Here is a 26,822-nt window from a genome sequence, read left to right as displayed (position 1 = left end):
TACTGTGCTAAAAGAGGTGGAGTTATGCAGATCTAAAACGCGTGGATTGCAGCAGCAGCAAGCCGAAAAGTGCAGGCATGTGAGGGATCTAGAGGTTGACAGCATGTCTTCTTAACGGGAGTCCAGGTGGCCATCTCCACAAATGGACTTTTCAGAATCCTTGGGTGGCACCGTAGTCGGAAACCAATTCTGGTTATCGCTTCTCGGCCTTTTGGCTAAGATCAAGTGTAGTATCTGTTCTTATCAGTTTAATATCTGATACGTCCCCTATTTGGGGACCATATATTAAATGGATTTTTAGAACAGGGAGATGGAAAAAGAGCTTGCTCTGTCCACTCCACGCATTGACCTGGTATTGCAGTATCTCCAGGACCGGTGCACCCCTTCTTTAATGCAGTTTCTAAAATCAGAAAGAATTGAATTCAATGCTTTTTGTTCATTTTGCTTGTTTGTCGGATTTTGGGATGGACTCTTTGGCTTTGCTTTTCTACTCCTCATTGGATTTTTCATGTTAAAAGTTGCAGAAGCCAGATGACAAGCTCATTTTGGTTCAACTTCAGCAACTGTGCATTGCATTGCCATGTAATGTAATGTAATGCAATGCTATCTATCTAGCTCTCCCTCTATACTTCCTTTTGGATAAACAGACATATTAGGCAAGCATTTTGGAGCTTTCACCTAAATAACTACAGGTGGTGAGATAAGCTGCACAATATAATTGACCTTTCAGTATATTGTTGCACACACACCATCTATTTAGCAAATGCCCTTGTTATCAACAGCAGCCTTTTAAACTCACCTGAGCTAACAGGTATGTGAGCTGGTTACTCTGCTGCGCTTAAAATTTCTTTTTTGGTTTGCTACAATGCCTTTTCTGAAACGTTGTCTCCCTCTGCTGGAACACTGACTTCTTTCATTTAATGCCTGCAGACTATAAAAGAGAAACCAACCCAAAAAGTTTGGTTGATTAGTCTGTGGCATTCTTTTAAACTGTTGCTTATGGCGGTCTCTGTGAGCTTCTCAGTGACATTCAGCCATCCAGGTATCCCGCCTGCAGTAGACGGAATGTGGCAATGGAACGCTGGCCTCGTGTGTCATAATAGGCTCTGAGCCTTTATATACCTGCGCACAGCAGCAGCCACCTTCAGTCTGCTGCTGGACAGCCAGCAGCAGCAGCAGCAGGAGAGGTAATTAATCAGCAACCCTCCTGCTAAGGGTAGACAGCTGCTCGTTCCACCCCCCCCCCCCGCCTTAATTGGTTCTCCTCCCTTCCAACGGTGTTGAGGCGGGTGGGAACAGCCGGGGGTTGAGGGTACTGTGCTAAAAGAGGTGGAGTTATGCAGATCTAAAACGCGTGGATTGCAGCAGCAGCAAGCCGAAAAGTGCAGGCATGTGAGGGATCTAGAGGTTGACAGCATGTCTTCTTAACGGGAGTCCAGGTGGCCATCTCCACAAATGGACTTTTCAGAATCCTTGGGTGGCACCGTAGTCGGAAACCAATTCTGGTTATCGCTTCTCGGCCTTTTGGCTAAGATCAAGTGTAGTATCTGTTCTTATCAGTTTAATATCTGATACGTCCCCTATCTGGGGACCATATATTAAATGGATTTTTAGAACAGGGAGATGGAAAAAGAACTTGCTCTGTCCACTCCACGCATTGACCTGGTATTGCAGTATCTCCAGGACCGGTGCACCCCTTCTTTAATGCAGTTTCTAAAATCAGAAAGAATTGAATTCAATGCTTTTTGTTCATTTTGCTTGTTTGTCGGATTTTGGGATGGACTCTTTGGCTTTGCTTTTCTTCTCCTCATTGGATTTTTCATGTTAAAAGTTGCAGAAGCCAGATGACAAGCTCATTTTGGTTCAACTTCAGCAACTGTGCATTGCATTGCCATGTAATGTAATGTAATGCAATGCTATCTATCTAGCTCTCCCTCTATACTTCCTTTTGGATAAACAGACATATTAGGCAAGCATTTTGGAGCTTTCACCTAAATAACTACAGGTGGTGAGATAAGCTGCACAATATAATTGACCTTTCAGTATATTGTTGCACACACACCATCTATTTAGCAAATGCCCTTGTTATCAACAGCAGCCTTTTAAACTCACCTGAGCTAACAGGTATGTGAGCTGGTTACTCTGCTGCGCTTAAAATTTCTTTTTTGGTTTGCTACAATGCCTTTTCTGAAACGTTGTCTCCCTCTGCTGGAACACTGACTTCTTTCATTTAATGCCTGCAGACTATAAAAGAGAAACCAACCCAAAAAGTTTGGTTGATTAGTCTGTGGCATTCTTTTAAACTGTTGCTTATGGCGGTCTCTGTGAGCTTCTCAGTGACATTCAGCCATCCAGGTATCCCGCCTGCAGTAGATGGAATGTGGCAATGGAACGCTGGCTGCGCGTGTCATAATAGGCTCTGAGCCTTTATATACCTGCGCACAGCAGCAGCCACCTTCAGTCTGCTGCTGGACAGCCAGCAGCAGCAGCAGCAGGAGAGGTAATTAATCAGCAACCCTCCTGCTAAGGGTAGACAGCTGCTCGTTCCACCCCCTCCCCCGCCTTAATTGGTTCTCCTCCCTTCCAACGGTGTTGAGGCGGGTGGGAACAGCCGGGGGTTGAGGGTACTGTGCTAAAAGAGGTGGAGTTATGCAGATCTAAAACGCGTGGATTGCAGCAGCAGCAAGCCGAAAAGTGCAGGCATGTGAGGGATCTAGAGGTTGACAGCATGTCTTCTTAACGGGAGTCCAGGTGGCCATCTCCACAAATGGACTTTTCAGAATCCTTGGGTGGCACCGTAGTCGGAAACCAATTCTGGTTATCGCTTCTCGGCCTTTTGGCTAAGATCAAGTGTAGTATCTGTTCTTATCAGTTTAATATCTGATACGTCCCCTATCTGGGGACCATATATTAAATGGATTTTTAGAACAGGGAGATGGAAAAAGAGCTTGCTCTGTCCACTCCACGCATTGACCTGGTATTGCAGTATCTCCAGGACCGGTGCACCCCTTCTTTAATGCAGTTTCTAAAATCAGAAAGAATTGAATTCAATGCTTTTTGTTCATTTTGCTTGTTTGTCGGATTTTGGGATGGACTCTTTGGCTTTGCTTTTCTTCTCCTCATTGGATTTTTCATGTTAAAAGTTGCAGAAGCCAGATGACAAGCTCATTTTGGTTCAACTTCAGCAACTGTGCATTGCATTGCCATGTAATGTAATGTAATGCAATGCTATCTATCTAGCTCTCCCTCTATGCTTCCTTTTGGATAAACAGACATATTAGGCAAGCATTTTGGAGCTTTCACCTAAATAACTACAGGTGGTGAGATAAGCTGCACAATATAATTGACCTTTCAGTATATTGTTGCACACACACCATCTATTTAGCAAATGCCCTTGTTATCAACAGCAGCCTTTTAAACTCACCTGAGCTAACAGGTATGTGAGCTGGTTACTCTGCTGCGCTTAAAATTTCTTTTTTGGTTTGCTACAATGCCTTTTCTGAAACGTTGTCTCCCTCTGCTGGAACACTGACTTCTTTCATTTAATGCCTGCAGACTATAAAAGAGAAACCAACCCAAAAAGTTTGGTTGATTAGTCTGTGGCATTCTTTTAAACTGTTGCTTATGGCGGTCTCTGTGAGCTTCTCAGTGACATTCAGCCATCCAGGTATCCCGCCTGCAGTAGACGGAATGTGGCAATGGAACGCTGGCTGCGTGTGTCATAATAGGCTCTGAGCCTTTATATACCTGCGCACAGCAGCAGCCACCTTCAGTCTGCTGCTGGACAGCCAGCAGCAGCAGCAGCAGGAGAGGTAATTAATCAGCAACCCTCCTGCTAAGGGTAGACAGCTGCTCCTTCCACCCCCCCCCCCGCCTTAATTGGTTCTCCTCCCTTCCAACGGTGTTGAGGCGGGTGGGAACAGCCGGGGGTTGAGGGTACTGTGCTAAAAGAGGTGGAGTTATGCAGATCTAAAACGCGTGGATTGCAGCAGCAGCAAGCCGAAAAGTGCAGGCATGTGAGGGATCTAGAGGTTGACAGCATGTCTTCTTAACGGGAGTCCAGGTGGCCATCTCCACAAATGGACTTTTCAGAATCCTTGGGTGGCACCGTAGTCGGAAACCAATTCTGGTTATCGCTTCTCGGCCTTTTGGCTAAGATCAAGTGTAGTATCTGTTCTTATCAGTTTGATATCTGATACGTCCCCTATCTGGGGACCATATATTAAATGGATTTTTAGAACAGGGAGATGGAAAAAGAGCTTGCTCTGTCCACTCCACGCATTGACCTGGTATTGCAGTATCTCCAGGACCGGTGCACCCCTTCTTTAATGCAGTTTCTAAAATCAGAAAGAATTGAATTCAATGCTTTTTGTTCATTTTGCTTGTTTGTCGGATTTTGGGATGGACTCTTTGGCTTTGCTTTTCTTCTCCTCATTGGATTTTTCATGTTAAAAGTTGCAGAAGCCAGATGACAAGCTCATTTTGGTTCAACTTCAGCAACTGTGCATTGCATTGCCATGTAATGTAATGTAATGCAATGCTATCTATCTAGCTCTCCCTCTATACTTCCTTTTGGATAAACAGACATATTAGGCAAGCATTTTGGAGCTTTCACCTAAATAACTACAGGTGGTGAGATAAGCTGCACAATATAATTGACCTTTCAGTATATTGTTGCACACACACCATCTATTTAGCAAATGCCCTTGTTATCAACAGCAGCCTTTTAAACTCACCTGAGCTAACAGGTATGTGAGCTGGTTACTCTGCTGCGCTTAAAATTTCTTTTTTGGTTTGCTACAATGCCTTTTCTGAAACGTTGTCTCCCTCTGCTGGAACACTGACTTCTTTCACTTAATGCCTGCAGACTATAAAAGAGAAACCAACCCAAAAAGTTTGGTTGATTAGTCTGTGGCATTCTTTTAAACTGTTGCTTATGGCGGTCTCTGTGAGCTTCTCAGTGACATTCAGCCATCCAGGTATCCCGCCTGCAGTAGACGGAATGTGGCAATGGAACGCTGGCTGCGCGTGTCATAATAGGCTCTGAGCCTTTATATACCTGCGCACAGCAGCAGCCACCTTCAGTCTGCTGCTGGACAGCCAGCAGCAGCAGCAGCAGGAGAGGTAATTAATCAGCAACCCTCCTGCTAAGGGTAGACAGCTGCTCGTTCCACCCCCCCCCCGCCTTAATTGGTTCTCCTCCCTTCCAACGGTGTTGAGGCGGGTGGGAACAGCCGGGGGTTGAGGGTACTGTGCTAAAAGAGGTGGAGTTATGCAGATCTAAAACGCGTGGATTGCAGCAGCAGCAAGCCGAAAAGTGCAGGCATGTGAGGGATCTAGAGGTTGACAGCATGTCTTCTTAACGGGAGACCAGGTGGCCATCTCCACAAATGGACTTTTCAGAATCCTCGGGTGGCACCGTAGTCGGAAACCAATTCTGGTTATCGCTTCTCGGCCTTTTGGCTAAGATCAAGTGTAGTATCTGTTCTTATCAGTTTAATATCTGATACGTCCCCTATCTGGGGACCATATATTAAATGGATTTTTAGAACAGGGAGATGGAAAAAGAGCTTGCTCTGTCCACTCCACGCATTGACCTGGTATTGCAGTATCTCCAGGACCGGTGCACCCCTTCTTTAATGCAGTTTCTAAAATCAGAAAGAATTGAATTCAATGCTTTTTGTTCATTTTGCTTGTTTGTCGGATTTTGGGATGGACTCTTTGGCTTTGCTTTTCTTCTCCTCATTGGATTTTTCATGTTAAAAGTTGCAGAAGCCAGATGACAAGCTCATTTTGGTTCAACTTCAGCAACTGTGCATTGCATTGCCATGTAATGTAATGTAATGCAATGCTATCTATCTAGCTCTCCCTCTATGCTTCCTTCTGGATAAACAGACATATTAGGCAAGCATTTTGGAGCTTTCACCTAAATAACTACAGGTGGTGAGATAAGCTGCACAATATAATTGACCTTTCAGTATATTGTTGCACACACACCATCTATTTAGCAAATGCCCTTGTTATCAACAGCAGCCTTTTAAACTCACCTGAGCTAACAGGTATGTGAGCTGGTTACTCTGCTGCGCTTAAAATTTCTTTTTTGGTTTGCTACAATGCCTTTTCTGAAACGTTGTCTCCCTCTGCTGGAACACTGACTTCTTTCATTTAATGCCTGCAGACTATAAAAGAGAAACCAACCCAAAAAGTTTGGTTGATTAGTCTGTGGCATTCTTTTAAACTGTTGCTTATGGCGGTCTCTGTGAGCTTCTCAGTGACATTCAGCCATCCAGGTATCCCGCCTGCAGTAGACGGAATGTGGCAATGGAACGCTGGCTGCGCGTGTCATAATAGGCTCTGAGCCTTTATATACCTGCGCACAGCAGCAGCCACCTTCAGTCTGCTGCTGGACAGCCAGCAGCAGCAGCAGCAGCAGGAGAGGTAATTAATCAGCAACCCTCCTGCTAAGGGTAGACAGCTGCTCCTTCCACCCCCCCCCCCCGCCTTAATTGGTTCTCCTCCCTTCCAACGGTGTTGAGGCGGGTGGGAACAGCCGGGGGTTGAGGGTACTGTGCTAAAAGAGGTGGAGTTATGCAGATCTAAAACGCGTGGATTGCAGCAGCAGCAAGCCGAAAAGTGCAGGCATGTGAGGGATCTAGAGGTTGACAGCATGTCTTCTTAACGGGAGTCCAGGTGGCCATCTCCACAAATGGACTTTTCAGAATCCTTGGGTGGCACCGTAGTCGGAAACCAATTCTGGTTATCGCTTCTCGGCCTTTTGGCTAAGATCAAGTGTAGTATCTGTTCTTATCAGTTTGATATCTGATACGTCCCCTATCTGGGGACCATATATTAAATGGATTTTTAGAACAGGGAGATGGAAAAAGAGCTTGCTCTGTCCACTCCACGCATTGACCTGGTATTGCAGTATCTCCAGGACCGGTGCACCCCTTCTTTAATGCAGTTTCTAAAATCAGAAAGAATTGAATTCAATGCTTTTTGTTCATTTTGCTTGTTTGTCGGATTTTGGGATGGACTCTTTGGCTTTGCTTTTCTTCTCCTCATTGGATTTTTCATGTTAAAAGTTGCAGAAGCCAGATGACAAGCTCATTTTGGTTCAACTTCAGCAACTGTGCATTGCATTGCCATGTAATGTAATGTAATGCAATGCTATCTATCTAGCTCTCCCTCTATACTTCCTTTTGGATAAACAGACATATTAGGCAAGCATTTTGGAGCTTTCACCTAAATAACTACAGGTGGTGAGATAAGCTGCACAATATAATTGACCTTTCAGTATATTGTTGCACACACACCATCTATTTAGCAAATGCCCTTGTTATCAACAGCAGCCTTTTAAACTCACCTGAGCTAACAGGTATGTGAGCTGGTTACTCTGCTGCGCTTAAAATTTCTTTTTTGGTTTGCTACAATGCCTTTTCTGAAACGTTGTCTCCCTCTGCTGGAACACTGACTTCTTTCATTTAATGCCTGCAGACTATAAAAGAGAAACCAACCCAAAAAGTTTGGTTGATTAGTCTGTGGCATTCTTTTAAACTGTTGCTTATGGCGGTCTCTGTGAGCTTCTCAGTGACATTCAGCCATCCAGGTATCCCGCCTGCAGTAGACGGAATGTGGCAATGGAACGCTGGCTGCGCGTGTCATAATAGGCTCTGAGCCTTTATATACCTGCGCACAGCAGCAGCCACCTTCAGTCTGCTGCTGGACAGCCAGCAGCAGCAGCAGCAGGAGAGCTAATTAATCAGCAACCCTCCTGCGAAGGGTAGACAGCTGCTCGTTCCACCCCCCCCCCGCCTTAATTGGTTCTCCTCCCTTCCAACGGTGTTGAGGCGGGTGGGAACAGCCGGGGGTTGAGGGTACTGTGCTAAAAGAGGTGGAGTTATGCAGATCTAAAACGCGTGGATTGCAGCAGCAGCAAGCCGAAAAGTGCAGGCATGTGAGGGATCTAGAGGTTGACAGCATGTCTTCTTAACGGGAGTCCAGGTGGCCATCTCCACAAATGGACTTTTCAGAATCCTTGGGTGGCACCGTAGTCGGAAACCAATTCTGGTTATCGCTTCTCGGCCTTTTGGCTAAGATCAAGTGTAGTATCTGTTCTTATCAGTTTAATATCTGATACGTCCCCTATCTGGGGACCATATATTAAATGGATTTTTAGAACAGGGAGATGGAAAAAGAGCTTGCTCTGTCCACTCCACGCATTGACCTGGTATTGCAGTATCTCCAGGACCGGTGCACCCCTTCTTTAATGCAGTTTCTAAAATCAGAAAGAATTGAATTAAATGCTTTTTGTTCATTTTGCTTGTTTGTCGGATTTTGGGATGGACTCTTTGGCTTTGCTTTTCTTCTCCTCATTGGATTTTTCATGTTAAAAGTTGCAGAAGCCAGATGACAAGCTCATTTTGGTTCAACTTCAGCAACTGTGCATTGCATTGCCATGTAATGTAATGTAATGCAATGCTATCTATCTAGCTCTCCCTCTATACTTCCTTTTGGATAAACAGACATATTAGGCAAGCATTTTGGAGCTTTCACCTAAATAACTACAGGTGGTGAGATAAGCTGCAAAATATAATTGACCTTTCAGTATATTGTTGCACACACACCATCTATTTAGCAAATGCCCTTGTTATCAACAGCAGCCTTTTAAACTCACCTGAGCTAACAGGTATGTGAGCTGGTTACTCTGCTGCGCTTAAAATTTCTTTTTTGGTTTGCTACAATGCCTTTTCTGAAACGTTGTCTCCCTCTGCTGGAACACTGACTTCTTTCACTTAATGCCTGCAGACTATAAAAGAGAAACCAACCCAAAAAGTTTGGTTGATTAGTCTGTGGCATTCTTTTAAACTGTTGCTTATGGCGGTCTCTGTGAGCTTCTCAGTGACATTCAGCCATCCAGGTATCCCGCCTGCAGTAGACGGAATGTGGCAATGGAACGCTGGCTGCGCGTGTCATAATAGGCTCTGAGCCTTTATATACCTGCGCACAGCAGCAGCCACCTTCAGTCTGCTGCTGGACAGCCAGCAGCAGCAGCAGCAGGAGAGGTAATTAATCAGCAACCCTCCTGCTAAGGGTAGACAGCTGCTCGTTCCACCCCCCCCCCGCCTTAATTGGTTCTCCTCCCTTCCAACGGTGTTGAGGCGGGTGGGAACAGCCGGGGGTTGAGGGTACTGTGCTAAAAGAGGTGGAGTTATGCAGATCTAAAACGCGTGGATTGCAGCAGCAGCAAGCCGAAAAGTGCAGGCATGTGAGGGATCTAGAGGTTGACAGCATGTCTTCTTAACGGGAGACCAGGTGGCCATCTCCACAAATGGACTTTTCAGAATCCTCGGGTGGCACCGTAGTCGGAAACCAATTCTGGTTATCGCTTCTCGGCCTTTTGGCTAAGATCAAGTGTAGTATCTGTTCTTATCAGTTTAATATCTGATACGTCCCCTATCTGGGGACCATATATTAAATGGATTTTTAGAACAGGGAGATGGAAAAAGAGCTTGCTCTGTCCACTCCACGCATTGACCTGGTATTGCAGTATCTCCAGGACCGGTGCACCCCTTCTTTAATGCAGTTTCTAAAATCAGAAAGAATTGAATTCAATGCTTTTTGTTCATTTTGCTTGTTTGTCGGATTTTGGGATGGACTCTTTGGCTTTGCTTTTCTTCTCCTCATTGGATTTTTCATGTTAAAAGTTGCAGAAGCCAGATGACAAGCTCATTTTGGTTCAACTTCAGCAACTGTGCATTGCATTGCCATGTAATGTAATGTAATGCAATGCTATCTATCTAGCTCTCCCTCTATACTTCCTTTTGGATAAACAGACATATTAGGCAAGCATTTTGGAGCTTTCACCTAAATAACTACAGGTGGTGAGATAAGCTGCACAATATAATTGACCTTTCAGTATATTGTTGCACACACACCATCTATTTAGCAAATGCCCTTGTTATCAACAGCAGCCTTTTAAACTCACCTGAGCTAACAGGTATGTGAGCTGGTTACTCTGCTGCGCTTAAAATTTCTTTTTTGGTTTGCTACAATGCCTTTTCTGAAACGTTGTCTCCCTCTGCTGGAACACTGACTTCTTTCATTTAATGCCTGCAGACTATAAAAGAGAAACCAACCCAAAAAGTTTGGTTGATTAGTCTGTGGCATTCTTTTAAACTGTTGCTTATGGCGGTCTCTGTGAGCTTCTCAGTGACATTCAGCCATCCAGGTATCCCGCCTGCAGTAGACGGAATGTGGCAATGGAACGCTGGCTGCGCGTGTCATAATAGGCTCTGAGCCTTTATATACCTGCGCACAGCAGCAGCCACCTTCAGTCTGCTGCTGGACAGCCAGCAGCAGCAGCAGCAGGAGAGCTAATTAATCAGCAACCCTCCTGCTAAGGGTAGACAGCTGCTCGTTCCACCCCCCCCCCCCGCCTTAATTGGTTCTCCTCCCTTCCAACGGTGTTGAGGCGGGTGGGAACAGCCGGGGGTAAGGGTACTGTGCTAAAAGAGGTGGAGTTATGCAGATCTAAAACGCGTGGATTGCAGCAGCAGCAAGCCGAAAAGTGCAGGCATGTGAGGGATCTAGAGGTTGACAGCATGTCTTCTTAACGGGAGTCCAGGTGGCCATCTCCACAAATGGACTTTTCAGAATCCTTGGGTGGCACCGTAGTCGGAAACCAATTCTGGTTATCGCTTCTCGGCCTTTTGGCTAAGATCAAGTGTAGTATCTGTTCTTATCAGTTTAATATCTGATACGTCCCCTATCTGGGGACCATATATTAAATGGATTTTTAGAACAGGGAGATGGAAAAAGAGCTTGCTCTGTCCACTCCACGCATTGACCTGGTATTGCAGTATCTCCAGGACCGCTGCACCCCTTCTTTAATGCAGTTTCTAAAATCAGAAAGAATTGAATTCAATGCTTTTTGTTCATTTTGCTTGTTTGTCGGATTTTGGGATGGACTCTTTGGCTTTGCTTTTCTTCTCCTCATTGGATTTTTCATGTTAAAAGTTGCAGAAGCCAGATGACAAGCTCATTTTGGTTCAACTTCAGCAACTGTGCATTGCATTGCCATGTAATGTAATGTAATGCAATGCTATCTATCTAGCTCTCCCTCTATACTTCCTTTTGGATAAACAGACATATTAGGCAAGCATTTTGGAGCTTTCACCTAAATAACTACAGGTGGTGAGATAAGCTGCACAATATAATTGACCTTTCAGTATATTGTTGCACACACACCATCTATTTAGCAAATGCCCTTGTTATCAACAGCAGCCTTTTAAACTCACCTGAGCTAACAGGTATGTGAGCTGGTTACTCTGCTGCGCTTAAAATTTCTTTTTTGGTTTGCTACAATGCCTTTTCTGAAACGTTGTCTCCCTCTGCTGGAACACTGACTTCTTTCATTTAATGCCTGCAGACTATAAAAGAGAAACCAACCCAAAAAGTTTGGTTGATTAGTCTGTGGCATTCTTTTAAACTGTTGCTTATGGCGGTCTCTGTGAGCTTCTCAGTGACATTCAGCCATCCAGGTATCCCGCCTGCAGTAGACGGAATGTGGCAATGGAACGCTGGCTGCGCGTGTCATAATAGGCTCTGAGCCTTTATATACCTGCGCACAGCAGCAGCCACCTTCAGTCTGCTGCTGGACAGCCAGCAGCAGCAGCAGCAGGAGAGGTAATTAATCAGCAACCCTCCTGCTAAGGGTAGACAGCTGCTCGTTCCACCCCCCCCCCGCCTTAATTGGTTCTCCTCCCTTCCAACGGTGTTAAGGCGGGTGGGAAGAGCCGGGGGTTGAGGGTACTGTGCTAAAAGAGGTGGAGTTATGCAGATCTAAAACGCGTGGATTGCAGCAGCAGCAAGCCGAAAAGTGCAGGCATGTGAGGGATCTAGAGGTTGACAGCATGTCTTCTTAACGGGAGTCCAGGTGGCCATCTCCACAAATGGACTTTTCAGAATCCTTGGGTGGCACCGTAGTCGGAAACCAATTCTGGTTATCGCTTCTCGGCCTTTTGGCTAAGATCAAGTGTAGTATCTGTTCTTATCAGTTTAATATCTGATACGTCCCCTATCTGGGGACCATATATTAAATGGATTTTTAGAACAGGGAGATGGAAAAAGAGCTTGCTCTGTCCACTCCACGCATTGACCTGGTATTGCAGTATCTCCAGGACCGGTGCACCCCTTCTTTAATGCAGTTTCTAAAATCAGAAAGAATTGAATTCAATGCTTTTTGTTCATTTTGCTTGTTTGTCGGATTTTGGGATGGACTCTTTGGCTTTGCTTTTCTTCTCCTCATTGGATTTTTCATGTTAAAAGTTGCAGAAGCCAGATGACAAGCTCATTTTGGTTCAACTTCAGCAACTGTGCATTGCATTGCCATGTAATGTAATGTAATGCAATGCTATCTATCTAGCTCTCCCTCTATACTTCCTTTTGGATAAACAGACATATTAGGCAAGCATTTTGGAGCTTTCACCTAAATAACTACAGGTGGTGAGATAAGCTGCACAATATAATTGACCTTTCAGTATATTGTTGCACACACACCATCTATTTAGCAAATGCCCTTGTTATCAACAGCAGCCTTTTAAACTCACCTGAGCTAACAGGTATGTGAGCTGGTTACTCTGCTGCACTTAAAATTTCTTTTTTGGTTTGCTACAATGCCTTTTCTGAAACGTTGTCTCCCTCTGCTGGAACACTGACTTCTTTCATTTAATGCCTGCAGACTATAAAAGAGAAACCAACCCAAAAAGTTTGGTTGATTAGTCTGTGGCATTCTTTTAAACTGTTGCTTATGGCGGTCTCTGTGAGCTTCTCAGTGACATTCAGCCATCCAGGTATCCCGCCTGCAGTAGACGGAATGTGGCAATGGAACGCTGGCTGCGCGTGTCATAATAGGCTCTGAGCCTTTATATACCTGCGCACAGCAGCAGCCACCTTCAGTCTGCTGCTGGACAGCCAGCAGCAGCAGCAGCAGGAGAGGTAATTAATCAGCAACCCTCCTGCTAAGGGTAGACAGCTGCTCGTTCCACCCCCCCCCCGCCTTAATTGGTTCTCCTCCCTTCCAACGGTGTTGAGGCGGGTGGGAACAGCCGGGGGTTGAGGGTACTGTGCTAAAAGAGGTGGAGTTATGCAGATCTAAAACGCGTGGATTGCAGCAGCAGCAAGCCGAAAAGTGCAGGCATGTGAGGGATCTAGAGGTTGACAGCATGTCTTCTTAACGGGAGTCCAGGTGGCCATCTCCACAAATGGACTTTTCAGAATCCTTGGGTGGCACCGTAGTCGGAAACCAATTCTGGTTATCGCTTCTCGGCCTTTTGGCTAAGATCAAGTGTAGTATCTGTTCTTATCAGTTTAATATCTGATACGTCCCCTATCTGGGGACCATATATTAAATGGATTTTTAGAACAGGGAGATGGAAAAAGAGCTTGCTCTGTCCACTCCACGCATTGACCTGGTATTGCAGTATCTCCAGGACCGGTGCACCCCTTCTTTAATGCAGTTTCTAAAATCAGAAAGAATTGAATTCAATGCTTTTTGTTCATTTTGCTTGTTTGTCGGATTTTGGGATGGACTCTTTGGCTTTGCTTTTCTTCTCCTCATTGGATTTTTCATGTTAAAAGTTGCAGAAGCCAGATGACAAGCTCATTTTGGTTCAACTTCAGAAACTGTGCATTGCATTGCCATGTAATGTAATGTAATGCAATGCTATCTATCTAGCTCTCCCTCTATACTTCCTTTTGGATAAACAGACATATTAGGCAAGCATTTTGGAGCTTTCACCTAAATAACTACAGGTGGTGAGATAAGCTGCACAATATAATTGACCTTTCAGTATATTGTTGCACACACACCATCTATTTAGCAAATGCCCTTGTTATCAACAGCAGCCTTTTAAACTCACCTGAGCTAACAGGTATGTGAGCTGGTTACTCTGCTGCGCTTAAAATTTCTTTTTTGGTTTGCTACAATGCCTTTTCTGAAACGTTGTCTCCCTCTGCTGGAACACTGACTTCATTCATTTAATGCCTGCAGACTATAAAAGAGAAACCAACCCAAAAAGTTTGGTTGATTAGTCTGTGGCATTCTTTTAAACTGTTGCTTATGGCGGTCTCTGTGAGCTTCTCAGTGACATTCAGCCATCCAGGTATCCCGCCTGCAGTAGACGGAATGTGGCAATGGAACGCTGGCTGCGCGTGTCATAATAGGCTCTGAGCCTTTATATACCTGCGCACAGCAGCAGCCACCTTCAGTCTGCTGCTGGACAGCCAGCAGCAGCAGCAGCAGGAGAGGTAATTAATCAGCAACCCTCCTGCTAAGGGTAGACAGCTGCTCGTTCCACCCCCCCCCCCGCCTTAATTGGTTCTCCTCCCTTCCAACGGTGTTGAGGTGGGTGGGAACAGCCGGGGGTTGAGGGTACTGTGCTAAAAGAGGTGGAGTTATGCAGATCTAAAACGCGTGGATTGCAGCAGCAGCAAGCCGAAAAGTGCAGGCATGTGAGGGATCTAGAGGTTGACAGCATGTCTTCTTATCGGGAGTCCAGGTGGCCATCTCCACAAATGGACTTTTCAGAATCCTTGGGTGGCACCGTAGTCGGAAACCAATTCTGGTTATCGCTTCTCGGCCTTTTGGCTTAGATCTTGTATCTGGTCAGAAGGATCCTATAGTGTCTCCCCCTCGGCCTTGCAGCATCGCCACTTAGGTGGCTTAAGCTGCCTGCTGCTATTGGGGGGGGTCCAGAGGAAACGAGAGGTGATAATGGGCGTCAAGATTCGCTATGCCGGGACCGATGATATTCGGGTCAAAAATGCTTTTCGCATTGATATTGAGGAGTCAAGGAGGAATTTCTTTAACCTGCGGTTCTTGGTGGAAGTCGTCATCTTCAAGATTTTGAATGTTGGTCGTGGAGACATCATTTGCCTACAGGAGTTCCCAAAGAATGGCCGGTACGTTTTAGTCCTTGATCGTATGGCAGCTTGCCAGAATCTTTTCAAGACTCTAAAGGATCAGCAAGCCTTGGATCATCCGGCTCTTGATGGGCTTACATTCACGGTATTGTATACTAAGGGGGAAGTGCCAGTTGTTGTGTTTATGCACAACCCCCTTGTGGATGTGGAGGACATTACTAGATTCCTGAACCGTCATTGCAGCTATGTGTCCTACTCACACAAGGTGAGGAATGAGGTGGGCTTGTGGACTGGCAAACACAAGTTTTTTGTACGGTTCCAGGAGGACCCCCAGGGACCTGGGGGTATCCACTACCCTCCCCTCAGTTTTGCCATCGGGAGGGATAGAGGGTATATGTATTTTCCTGGTGCTCCGCGTTTTTGCAGGAAGTGTAAATCCTTTGGACACTACCAAGAGGACTGCACGGTGGAGAAGTTTTGTGGGAAATGCAATAAAGAGGGTCATCTGGCAATGGAGTGTACTAACTCCATGGTTTGTAATGCATGTGGCGAGGAGGGACACGCTTTCAAGGACTGTCCCCATCGTTCCAGGTCATATGCAGAGGCCGTGTCCCCACGTCCTACTACTGCCGCCACTATTGGTGAGGCGATCGAGGCAGTAAGGGACTTCATGGAAGAGATGGAGCAAGCACCCGATCCTGCTGGTGGAAGCGCTGTTGAGATAGAGCCTGCAGATATGTCAATTCTGCTTGATGTGAGTGGTGAGGGAGAAGTGAGCGGTTCACTCTCCACAACGCCGGTGTTGGCTTTGGAAAGCTCAGAGGCATTTCATGAAGGTGGTGGTGGCCAGGGTGACTTCACCGGGGCTGTGGTGAGGCCCCCTGATGAGGACTCTGATGTGTCTTCTGCAAAGAAGTTCCGGCCAGATTTTTCACCTGCCAGTATTGGGAGCATCAGCCCCTTAAGTGATAGGAGCTATCCCGAGAGCTACAGTGCCTCTCCTAGGAGGTCTTTTTTGGAGGAGGGGGCCAGCATTCTCTGCTTAACATCAGGAATCGAGTTTCAAGACGAGAAAGGTTGACTCTTCGGTGGGGGGTATGTTCTTTTTTACCGAATATGGTTAAAAAATGGGCTCCAACGTGGGCTGTAGTGTACTGTCAATAAATGTAAGGCTTATAAAATCTAAGCCTAGAAGACTGGCTATACTGGAAGAACTAAAAAATCTTGGAGCAAATATTTACTGTCTGCAAGAGTGCGGAATTGAAGAGTCACCTCCTGAAAAGGACTGGGTATATGGGCATAGTATTTGGTCAGGTTCAATGACAAACAAAAATGATGGTGTGGGGATTTTGTTGGGGAATAGGGATTTAAGTTTTGAAAATTATATGGTGGTGGAGCCAGGTCGTTGTATAATGGCAGTGGTTAAGGGGAGAGGGTGGAGGGTGAAAATTGTTAACGTGTATTGTCCAATTAACAAAGGGGATAGGTTAGCACTTTTAGAGAAAATACGTTTATTTTTGCCTGGAAGGATTCCAATATTATTAGTTGGTGATTTCAATTGTGTTTCTGAAGGGGAAATTGATGTCACGGGTAAGGTCCTTAATCAAATTACATCTGATTTTTCTTTTTTAGATGCAGCGGAATTTTTGAGTAAGCCACCACCGGCCACATATAGAGCTGATAGGGGAGGAATAGTGTCCAGGATTGACCGCATGCTGTATACAAATAGAGGTTTGGTGTGTAAATTTTTTAAACAGCATGTTTTTTCTTTCACAGACCATGAATGTTTGTGGGGTATGTTTGAAGGTGATAAAAAAATGGTGCATGGTGTTGGGGTATGGAAGCTAAATGTTAGGTTGTTAGAGGATGTTAGGGTTATGAGAGACTTCGAAAGTAAGTATGAATGGTGGAGGTCTAGGAAAAATAATTTTGTGGATGTGACTGTATGGTGGGATTGGGTGAAAGTGGAAATTAAGAATTTTTTTAGGAGGTGGGGTTATAAAAAAGCAGCAATTGAAAGAGGCAGATTTAAAGATTTAAATATGAGGATTGAGTGGTTACATAAAATGAGTATGAAAGGAATTGATGATAGTGATCAACTCAGAGGAGCGAGAGATGAGATGAAGCGTGTTTTGGAAAAGCGTGGGAAGGAAATTATTTTTAGGACGAGAGTTGAGCATTTGGATATGGATGAGAAGTGTACGAGGTACTTTTTTAAAAAAATGTGCAGTAAAAAAGATGAGTTGGATGAGGTTGTAAATGATAATGGTATGACTGTGGTTGGAAGGGAAGTGTTGGATGAGGTACATAGTTTCTATAGTAGTTTATTTGAGTCTAAATGGGTGGATGGGGGTTTGAAAGAGCATGTGTTAGGTATGTTGGAGAGTCAGCTTGAATCAGGGGAACGTGAGTGTTTGAGTGAGGATATTGTTTTTGATGAGGTTAAAAAGGCGGTGGATGGTGCGAAAAAGAATAAAACACCTGGGAAAGATGGGTTGCCTGTGGAGTTTTATGTAAAAGCATGGGATGTGATTGGTGTTGATTTTGTGGAGGTATGTCAATATATGTGGATGAATGGTGTACTTTGTAATTCCATGAAAGAAGGAGTAGTTGTTTTACTATATAAGAAGGGTGAGAAAAAGAATTTGCGTAATTGGAGGCCGATTACATTACTCAATGCAGATTATAAAGTCTTTAGCAAAATTCTGGCTAACCGTATGTGTGGGGTGATTGGAAGTGTGGTTGGTGATGATCAAGTGTGCGCGGTGCCAGGTAGGTGTATGACTGATAACCTCTTGTTGTTGAGGGACGTAATTGGAGATTGTATGTTTAGGAAGGGGAAATGTATGTTTTTTTGTGTGGATTTTGAGAAAGCTTTTGATAGAGTGTCGCATGCGTTTATGTTTGAGGTGTTAGTTAGGATGGGTTTTCCTAGTGTTTTTGTGAATGCCATAAGGTGTTTGTATGATGGTGTGGTGAGTGAAGTGTTAGTGAATGGATGTTTGAGTGAGAAGGTGTGCATAAAATCAGGGGTCAGGCAGGGGTGTCCGTTGTCCCCTGTCCTGTTTATAAGTGTGATTGAGCCCCTGTTGTGCATGATTCGGAAAGAGAAAGTGATGAATGGTCTTCTGATCCCAGGGAGTGGTTGAAAGACTGTAAAGGTAATGGGGTATATGGACGATGTTGTTGTGGTGAGTGATAATATGGCTGCTATGAATCGAGCAAGGTTGCTTTTAGATTTCTTTTGTGGTGCATCTGGTTTTAGGGTGAATTGGGGGAAGTGTAGCTTTAAGTGTTTTGGGGATTCGAGTGTTAGGATGGATGGTGTGATATGTGAAGAAGGTGCTATTAAGGTTCTGGGGGTGTGGTTTAACAAAGATCTGAAAGGGAATGAGAGTTGGGATGAATGCGGTAAGAGGATTGAACAGAAGTTAAATTTTTGGAGGTTACGGGACTTGACATTGTCAGGCAAAGTCCTTATTATTAAGTCAGTGATTCTGCTTATGTTACTTTTTGTGTCAGTGGTTTTTCCAGCCCCTTATAGGGGTTTTAGGCGGATTGAGAAGCTAATTTTTACGTTTTATTGGGGAAGTAAGATGGAAAAACTTAAAAGGGAATATTTGTGTAAGTTACGTGAACATGGGGGAATGGATTTCCCAAATTTTGAATTTTGTCTTGGTTTAAATTATATTAAAACGGTGGTTGTTCTGTTAGGTAGGGATAACAAGACGGCTTTTATGATTAAATATATGGCTGGATGGATGTTGTTTGGGTTGAAATGGATGAGAAGGGATGCAAGAGTGCCTGTTTCGTTTAAATGTCCAGTGTGGTATGAGTTTGTTGAAAAATTTGTTGTCAAGCATGATTTGTTGGATGTTCCTATGGGTGATTTCAAAGTGATAAGGAATGTAAGGAGAAGGATGCGTGTTAGAGAGTTTGAATGTAACATTAGGGGCTTGAGATCGAGTGAAGCGTTGTGTGTATGGAGGAACCTGAGTATAAAAGGAATATCGAATAGGCAGCGTGATATCGTATGGATGAGTTTGCATGAGATTTTGCCTGTGAGAGAGGTACAGAAGAGGAGGGATCTGATTAGAACAGAGGTATGTCCGAGGGATGGATGTGGGGCGAGTGAAACTGTTATGCATTTGGTTTGGAATTGTGATTATGCTCAGAGTGTTTGGAAGGGAGTGGGTGGTTTATGCAAGGAACTAGCGGGCGTGAATTTTATAAATTGGAGAGTGGTAATGTTTGGGATGGGTGCAAGTAGCCGGGTGAAAGAGAGATTGTTGTGGTTGATAATGGCATGTGTAATAGAAAGTCTGTGGGACGTTAGGAATTTGTGTTTATTTAAAAGGAAAATAATCTCAGTTAATAATTGTGTTAGGATGGTTTTGTCAAGGTTATACATAGTTTATTTATGGGACAGCCGTGGCGGTGGTGGCTCTGATTCAGAAGGTTTTTGGAAAGTAAAAAAATGGAGGTCACTGGTAAAGTACCAGTAAGTCCTTGTTTAAGTGTTGTGATCTGTCTTTTTTTATGATAATGGTATGTTTTATAGTTTTTTGTCCATTCAAAAGGTATTACAACTGTTTCAGTATAAAGTTATCAATATGAAATAAAGAAAGTACCATTATGATGTAAGACTGGGCAACGTAGTATGAGTTTTTTATACTATTGATTGTTGCTTGAAAAATTTTACTGAATGGTATAAAAAAAAAAAAAAAAAAAAAATCTGTTCTTATCAGTTTAATATCTGATACGTCCCCTATCTGGGGACCATATATTAAATGGATTTTTAGAACAGGGAGATGGAAAAAGAGCTTGCTCTGTCCACTCCACGCATTGACCTGGTATTGCAGTATCTCCAGGACCGGTGCACCCCTTCTTTAATGCAGTTTCTAAAATCAGAAAGAATTGAATTCAATGCTTTTTGTTCATTTTGCTTGTTTGTCGGATTTTGGGATGGACTCTTTGGCTTTGCTTTTCTTCTCCTCATTGGATTTTTCATGTTAAAAGTTGCAGAAGCCAGATGACAAGCTCATTTTGGTTCAACTTCAGCAACTGTGCATTGCATTGCCATGTAATGTAATGTAATGCAATGCTATCTATCTAGCTCTCCCTCTATACTTCCTTTTGGATAAACAGACATATTAGGCAAGCATTTTGGAGCTTTCACCTAAATAACTACAGGTGGTGAGATAAGCTGCACAATATAATTGACCTTTCAGTATATTGTTGCACACACACCATCTATTTAGCAAATGCCCTTGTTATCAACAGCAGCCTTTTAAACTCACCTGAGCTAACAGGTATGTGAGCTGGTTACTCTGCTGCGCTTAAAATTTCTTTTTTGGTTTGCTACAATGCCTTTTCTGAAACGTTGTCTCCCTCTGCTGGAACACTGACTTCTTTCATTTAATGCCTGCAGACTATAAAAGAGAAACCAACCCAAAAAGTTTGGTTGATTAGTCTGTGGCATTCTTTTAAACTGTTGCTTATGGCGGTCTCTGTGAGCTTCTCAGTGACATTCAGCCATCCAGGTATCCCGCCTGCAGTAGACGGAATGTGGCAATGGAACGCTGGCTGCGCGTGTCATAATAGGCTCTGAGCCTTTATATACCTGCGCACAGCAGCAGCCACCTTCAGTCTGCTGCTGGACAGCCAGCAGCAGCAGCAGCAGGAGAGGTAATTAATCAGCAACCCTCCTGCTAAGGGTAGACAGCTGCTCGTTCCACCCCCCCCCGCCTTAATTGGTTCTCCTCCCTTCCAACGGTGTTGAGGCGGGTGGGAACAGCCGGGGGTTGAGGGTACTGTGCTAAAAGAGGTGGAGTTATGCAGATCTAAAACGCGTGGATTGCAGCAGCAGCAAGCCGAAAAGTGCAGGCATGTGAGGGATCTAGAGGTTGACAGCATGTCTTCTTAACGGGAGTCCAGGTGGCCATCTCCACAAATGGACTTTTCAGAATCCTTGGGTGGCACCGTAGTCGGAAACCAATTCTGGTTATCGCTTCTCGGCCTTTTGGCTAAGATCAAGTGTAGTATCTGTTCTTATCAGTTTAATATCTGATACGTCCCCTATCTGGGGACCATATATTAAATGGATTTTTAGAACAGGGAGATGGAAAAAGAGCTTGCTCTGTCCACTCCACGCATTGACCTGGTATTGCAGTATCTCCAGGACCGGTGCACCCCTTCTTTAATGCAGTTTCTAAAATCAGAAAGAATTGAATTCAATGCTTTTTGTTCATTTTGCTTGTTTGTCGGATTTTGGGATGGACTCTTTGGCTTTGCTTTTCTTCTCCTCATTGGATTTTTCATGTTAAAAGTTGCAGAAGCCAGATGACAAGCTCATTTTGGTTCAACTTCAGCAACTGTGCATTGTATTGCCATGTAATGTAATGTAATGCAATGCTATCTATCTAGCTCTCCCTCTATACTTCCTTTTGGATAAACAGACATATTAGGCAAGCATTTTGGAGCTTTCACCTAAATAACTACAGGTGGTGAGATAAGCTGCACAATATAATTGACCTTTCAGTATATTGTTGCACACACACCATCTATTTAGCAAATGCCCTTGTTATCAACAGCAGCCTTTTAAACTCACCTGAGCTAACAGGTATGTGAGCTGGTTACTCTGCTGCGCTTAAAATTTCTTTTTTGGTTTGCTACAATGCCTTTTCTGAAACGTTGTCTCCCTCTGCTGGAACACTGACTTCTTTCATTTAATGCCTGCAGACTATAAAAGAGAAACCAACCCAAAAAGTTTGGTTGATTAGTCTGTGGCATTCTTTTAAACTGTTGCTTATGGCGGTCTCTGTGAGCTTCTCAGTGACATTCAGCCATCCAGGTATCCCGCCTGCAGTAGACGGAATGTGGCAATGGAACGCTGGCTGCGCGTGTCATAATAGGCTCTGAGCCTTTATATACCTGCGCACAGCAGCAGCCACCTTCAGTCTGCTGCTGGACAGCCAGCAGCAGCAGCAGCAGGAGAGGTAATTAATCAGCAACCCTCCTGCTAAGGGTAGACAGCTGCTCGTTCCACCCCCCCCCGCCTTAATTGGTTCTCCTCCCTTCCAACGGTGTTGAGGCGGGTGGGAACAGCCGGGGGTTGAGGGTACTGTGCTAAAAGAGGTGGAGTTATGCAGATCTAAAACGCGTGGATTGCAGCAGCAGCAAGCCGAAAAGTGCAGGCATGTGAGGGATCTAGAGGTTGACAGCATGTCTTCTTAACGGGAGTCCAGGTGGCCATCTCCACAAATGGACTTTTCAGAATCCTTGGGTGGCACCGTAGTCGGAAACCAATTCTGGTTATCGCTTCTCGGCCTTTTGGCTAAGATCAAGTGTAGTATCTGTTCTTATCAGTTTAATATCTGATACGTCCCCTATCTGGGGACCATATATTAAATGGATTTTTAGAACAGGGAGATGGAAAAAGAGCTTGCTCTGTCCACTCCACGCATTGACCTGGTATTGCAGTATCTCCAGGACCGGTGCACCCCTTCTTTAATGCAGTTTCTAAAATCAGAAAGAATTGAATTCAATGCTTTTTGTTCATTTTGCTTGTTTGTCGGATTTTGGGATGGACTCTTTGGCTTTGCTTTTCTTCTCCTCATTGGATTTTTCATGTTAAAAGTTGCAGAAGCCAGATGACAAGCTCATTTTGGTTCAACTTCAGCAACTGTGCATTGCATTGCCATGTAATGTAATGTAATGCAATGCTATCTATCTAGCTCTCCCTCTATACTTCCTTTTGGATAAACAGACATATTAGGCAAGCATTTTGGAGCTTTCACCTAAATAACTACAGGTGGTGAGATAAGCTGCACAATATAATTGACCTTTCAGTATATTGTTGCACACACACCATCTATTTAGCAAATGCCCTTGTTATCAACAGCAGCCTTTTAAACTCACCTGAGCTAACAGGTATGTGAGCTGGTTACTCTGCTGCGCTTAAAATTTCTTTTTTGGTTTGCTACAATGCCTTTTCTGAAACGTTGTCTCCCTCTGCTGGAACACTGACTTCTTTCATTTAATGCCTGCAGACTATAAAAGAGAAACCAACCCAAAAAGTTTGGTTGATTAGTCTGTGGCATTCTTTTAAACTGTTGCTTATGGCGGTCTCTGTGAGCTTCTCAGTGACATTCAGCCATCCAGGTATCCCGCCTGCAGTAGACGGAATGTGGCAATGGAACGCTGGCTGCGCGTGTCATAATAGGCTCTGAGCCTTTATATACCTGCGCACAGCAGCAGCCACCTTCAGTCTGCTGCTGGACAGCCAGCAGCAGCAGCAGCAGGAGAGGTAATTAATCAGCAACCCTCCTGCTAAGGGTAGACAGCTGCTCGTTCCACCCCCCCCCGCCTTAATTGGTTCTCCTCCCTTCCAACGGTGTTGAGGCGGGTGGGAACAGCCGGGGGTTGAGGGTACTGTGCTAAAAGAGGTGGAGTTATGCAGATCTAAAACGCGTGGATTGCAGCAGCAGCAAGCCGAAAAGTGCAGGCATGTGAGGGATCTAGAGGTTGACAGCATGTCTTCTTAACGGGAGTCCAGGTGGCCATCTCCACAAATGGACTTTTCAGAATCCTTGGGTGGCACCGTAGTCGGAAACCAATTCTGGTTATCGCTTCTCGGCCTTTTGGCTAAGATCAAGTGTAGTATCTGTTCTTATCAGTTTAATATCTGATACGTCCCCTATCTGGGGACCATATATTAAATGGATTTTTAGAACAGGGAGATGGAAAAAGAGCTTGCTCTGTCCACTCCACGCATTGACCTGGTATTGCAGTATCTCCAGGACCGGTGCACCCCTTCTTTAATGCAGTTTCTAAAATCAGAAAGAATTGAATTCAATGCTTTTTGTTCATTTTGCTTGTTTGTCGGATTTTGGGATGGACTCTTTGGCTTTGCTTTTCTTCTCCTCATTGGATTTTTCATGTTAAAAGTTGCAGAAGCCAGATGACAAGCTCATTTTGGTTCAACTTCAGCAACTGTGCATTGTATTGCCATGTAATGTAATGTAATGCAATGCTATCTATCTAGCTCTCCCTCTATACTTCCTTTTGGATAAACAGACATATTAGGCAAGCATTTTGGAGCTTTCACCTAAATAACTACAGGTGGTGAGATAAGCTGCACAATATAATTGACCTTTCAGTATATTGTTGCACACACACCATCTATTTAGCAAATGCCCTTGTTATCAACAGCAGCCTTTTAAACTCACCTGAGCTAACAGGTATGTGAGCTGGTTACTCTGCTGCGCTTAAAATTTCTTTTTTGGTTTGCTACAATGCCTTTTCTGAAACGTTGTCTCCCTCTGCTGGAACACTGACTTCTTTCATTTAATGCCTGCAGACTATAAAAGAGAAACCAACCCAAAAAGTTTGGTTGATTAGTCTGTGGCATTCTTTTAAACTGTTGCTTATGGCGGTCTCTGTGAGCTTCTCAGTGACATTCAGCCATCCAGGTATCCCGCCTGCAGTAGACGGAATGTGGCAATGGAACGCTGGCTGCGCGTGTCATAATAGGCTCTGAGCCTTTATATACCTGCGCACAGCAGCAGCCACCTTCAGTCTGCTGCTGGACAGCCAGCAGCAGCAGCAGCAGGAGAGGTAATTAATCAGCAACCCTCCTGCTAAGGGTAGACAGCTGCTCGTTCCACCCCCCCCCGCCTTAATTGGTTCTCCTCCCTTCCAACGGTGTTGAGGCGGGTGGGAACAGCCGGGGGTTGAGGGTACTGTGCTAAAAGAGGTGGAGTTATGCAGATCTAAAACGCGTGGATTGCAGCAGCAGCAAGCCGAAAAGTGCAGGCATGTGAGGGATCTAGAGGTTGACAGCATGTCTTCTTAACGGGAGTCCAGGTGGCCATCTCCACAAATGGACTTTTCAGAATCCTTGGGTGGCACCGTAGTCGGAAACCAATTCTGGTTATCGCTTCTCGGCCTTTTGGCTAAGATCAAGTGTAGTATCTGTTCTTATCAGTTTAATATCTGATACGTCCCCTATCTGGGGACCATATATTAAATGGATTTTTAGAACAGGGAGATGGAAAAAGAGCTTGCTCTGTCCACTCCACGCATTGACCTGGTATTGCAGTATCTCCAGGACCGGTGCACCCCTTCTTTAATGCAGTTTCTAAAATCAGAAAGAATTGAATTCAATGCTTTTTGTTCATTTTGCTTGTTTGTCGGATTTTGGGATGGACTCTTTGGCTTTGCTTTTCTTCTCCTCATTGGATTTTTCATGTTAAAAGTTGCAGAAGCCAGATGACAAGCTCATTTTGGTTCAACTTCAGCAACTGTGCATTGCATTGCCATGTAATGTAATGTAATGCAATGCTATCTATCTAGCTCTCCCTCTATACTTCCTTTTGGATAAACAGACATATTAGGCAAGCATTTTGGAGCTTTCACCTAAATAACTACAGGTGGTGAGATAAGCTGCACAATATAATTGACCTTTCAGTATATTGTTGCACACACACCATCTATTTAGCAAATGCCCTTGTTATCAACAGCAGCCTTTTAAACTCACCTGAGCTAACAGGTATGTGAGCTGGTTACTCTGCTGCGCTTAAAATTTCTTTTTTGGTTTGCTACAATGCCTTTTCTGAAACGTTGTCTCCCTCTGCTGGAACACTGACTTCTTTCATTTAATGCCTGCAGACTATAAAAGAGAAACCAACCCAAAAAGTTTGGTTGATTAGTCTGTGGCATTCTTTTAAACTGTTGCTTATGGCGGTCTCTGTGAGCTTCTCAGTGACATTCAGCCATCCAGGTATCCCGCCTGCAGTAGACGGAATGTGGCAATGGAACGCTGGCTGCGCGTGTCATAATAGGCTCTGAGCCTTTATATACCTGCGCACAGCAGCAGCCACCTTCAGTCTGCTGCTGGACAGCCAGCAGCAGCAGCAGCAGGAGAGGTAATTAATCAGCAACCCTCCTGCTAAGGGTAGACAGCTGCTCGTTCCACCCACCCCCCCCGCCTTAATTGGTTCTCCTCCCTTCCAACGGTGTTGAGGCGGGTGGGAACAGCCGGGGGTTGAGGGTGCTGTGCTAAAAGAGGTGGAGTTATGCAGATCTAAAACGCGTGGATTGCAGCAGCAGCAAGCCGAAAAGTGCAGGCATGTGAGGGATCTAGAGGTTGACAGCATGTCTTCTTAACGGGAGTCCAGGTGGCCATCTCCACAAATGGACTTTTCAGAATCCTTGGGTGGCACCGTAGTCGGAAACCAATTCTGGTTATCGCTTCTCGGCCTTTTGGCTAAGATCAAGTGTAGTATCTGTTCTTATCAGTTTAATATCTGATACGTCCCCTATTTGGGGACCATATATTAAATGGATTTTTAGAACAGGGAGATGGAAAAAGAGCTTGCTCTGTCCACTCCACGCATTGACCTGGTATTGCAGTATCTCCAGGACCGGTGCACCCCTTCTTTAATGCAGTTTCTAAAATCAGAAAGAATTGAATTCAATGCTTTTTGTTCATTTTGCTTGTTTGTCGGATTTTGGGATGGACTCTTTGGCTTTGCTTTTCTTCTCCTCATTGGATTTTTCATGTTAAAAGTTGCAGAAGCCAGATGACAAGCTCATTTTGGTTCAACTTCAGCAACTGTGCATTGCATTGCCATGTAATGTAATGTAATGCAATGCTATCTATCTAGCTCTCCCTCTATACTTCCTTTTGGATAAACAGACATATTAGGCAAGCATTTTGGAGCTTTCACCTAAATAACTACAGGTGGTGAGATAAGCTGCACAATATAATTGACCTTTCAGTATATTGTTGCACACACACCATCTATTTAGCAAATGCCCTTGTTATCAACAGCAGCCTTTTAAACTCACCTGAGCTAACAGGTATGTGAGCTGGTTACTCTGCTGCGCTTAAAATT

The 26,822-nt window shown here is 44.5% G+C and overlaps 17 non-coding genes across 17 annotated transcripts; all 17 read left to right on the top strand.

Annotated features, from left to right (window-relative positions):
* Positions 1-195: 195 nt before the first annotated feature.
* LOC141210977 (U2 spliceosomal RNA) lies at positions 196-386 on the top strand. The gene has a single exon (XR_012280966.1). It is a non-coding gene; the product is annotated as a U2 spliceosomal RNA (small nuclear RNA).
* A 1,122-nt stretch (positions 387-1,508) lies between these two features.
* Positions 1,509-1,699, top strand: LOC141210360 (U2 spliceosomal RNA). The gene has a single exon (XR_012280532.1). It is a non-coding gene; the product is annotated as a U2 spliceosomal RNA (small nuclear RNA).
* A 1,121-nt stretch (positions 1,700-2,820) lies between these two features.
* On the top strand, positions 2,821-3,011 carry LOC141209050 (U2 spliceosomal RNA). The gene has a single exon (XR_012279258.1). It is a non-coding gene; the product is annotated as a U2 spliceosomal RNA (small nuclear RNA).
* Positions 3,012-4,132: 1,121 nt separating this feature from the next.
* Positions 4,133-4,323, top strand: LOC141209982 (U2 spliceosomal RNA). Its single transcript, XR_012280166.1, has one exon. It is a non-coding gene; the product is annotated as a U2 spliceosomal RNA (small nuclear RNA).
* A 1,120-nt stretch (positions 4,324-5,443) lies between these two features.
* On the top strand, positions 5,444-5,634 carry LOC141209049 (U2 spliceosomal RNA). The gene has a single exon (XR_012279257.1). It is a non-coding gene; the product is annotated as a U2 spliceosomal RNA (small nuclear RNA).
* A 1,125-nt stretch (positions 5,635-6,759) lies between these two features.
* Positions 6,760-6,950, top strand: LOC141209981 (U2 spliceosomal RNA). The gene has a single exon (XR_012280165.1). It is a non-coding gene; the product is annotated as a U2 spliceosomal RNA (small nuclear RNA).
* A 1,120-nt stretch (positions 6,951-8,070) lies between these two features.
* Positions 8,071-8,261, top strand: LOC141209048 (U2 spliceosomal RNA). Its single transcript, XR_012279256.1, has one exon. It is a non-coding gene; the product is annotated as a U2 spliceosomal RNA (small nuclear RNA).
* Positions 8,262-9,381: 1,120 nt separating this feature from the next.
* On the top strand, positions 9,382-9,572 carry LOC141209047 (U2 spliceosomal RNA). The gene has a single exon (XR_012279255.1). It is a non-coding gene; the product is annotated as a U2 spliceosomal RNA (small nuclear RNA).
* Positions 9,573-10,693: 1,121 nt separating this feature from the next.
* Positions 10,694-10,884, top strand: LOC141210313 (U2 spliceosomal RNA). Its single transcript, XR_012280485.1, has one exon. It is a non-coding gene; the product is annotated as a U2 spliceosomal RNA (small nuclear RNA).
* A 1,120-nt stretch (positions 10,885-12,004) lies between these two features.
* Positions 12,005-12,195, top strand: LOC141209046 (U2 spliceosomal RNA). Its single transcript, XR_012279254.1, has one exon. It is a non-coding gene; the product is annotated as a U2 spliceosomal RNA (small nuclear RNA).
* A 1,120-nt stretch (positions 12,196-13,315) lies between these two features.
* LOC141209045 (U2 spliceosomal RNA) lies at positions 13,316-13,506 on the top strand. The gene has a single exon (XR_012279253.1). It is a non-coding gene; the product is annotated as a U2 spliceosomal RNA (small nuclear RNA).
* A 6,107-nt stretch (positions 13,507-19,613) lies between these two features.
* LOC141210639 (U2 spliceosomal RNA) lies at positions 19,614-19,809 on the top strand. The gene has a single exon (XR_012280782.1). It is a non-coding gene; the product is annotated as a U2 spliceosomal RNA (small nuclear RNA).
* Positions 19,810-20,928: 1,119 nt separating this feature from the next.
* LOC141209044 (U2 spliceosomal RNA) lies at positions 20,929-21,119 on the top strand. The gene has a single exon (XR_012279252.1). It is a non-coding gene; the product is annotated as a U2 spliceosomal RNA (small nuclear RNA).
* A 1,119-nt stretch (positions 21,120-22,238) lies between these two features.
* LOC141209043 (U2 spliceosomal RNA) lies at positions 22,239-22,429 on the top strand. Its single transcript, XR_012279251.1, has one exon. It is a non-coding gene; the product is annotated as a U2 spliceosomal RNA (small nuclear RNA).
* Positions 22,430-23,548: 1,119 nt separating this feature from the next.
* Positions 23,549-23,739, top strand: LOC141209042 (U2 spliceosomal RNA). Its single transcript, XR_012279250.1, has one exon. It is a non-coding gene; the product is annotated as a U2 spliceosomal RNA (small nuclear RNA).
* A 1,119-nt stretch (positions 23,740-24,858) lies between these two features.
* On the top strand, positions 24,859-25,049 carry LOC141209041 (U2 spliceosomal RNA). Its single transcript, XR_012279249.1, has one exon. It is a non-coding gene; the product is annotated as a U2 spliceosomal RNA (small nuclear RNA).
* Positions 25,050-26,171: 1,122 nt separating this feature from the next.
* On the top strand, positions 26,172-26,362 carry LOC141210965 (U2 spliceosomal RNA). Its single transcript, XR_012280955.1, has one exon. It is a non-coding gene; the product is annotated as a U2 spliceosomal RNA (small nuclear RNA).
* Positions 26,363-26,822: the final 460 nt, after the last annotated feature.

Source organism: Phyllobates terribilis, unplaced genomic scaffold, assembly GCF_046119375.1.
Source record: "Phyllobates terribilis strain yellow unplaced genomic scaffold, ASM4611937v1 Scaffold_169__1_contigs__length_4117513, whole genome shotgun sequence".
NCBI classification, from domain to species: Eukaryota; Metazoa; Chordata; class Amphibia; order Anura; family Dendrobatidae; genus Phyllobates; species Phyllobates terribilis.
This window is presented reverse-complemented; position numbering and strand designations above follow the sequence as displayed.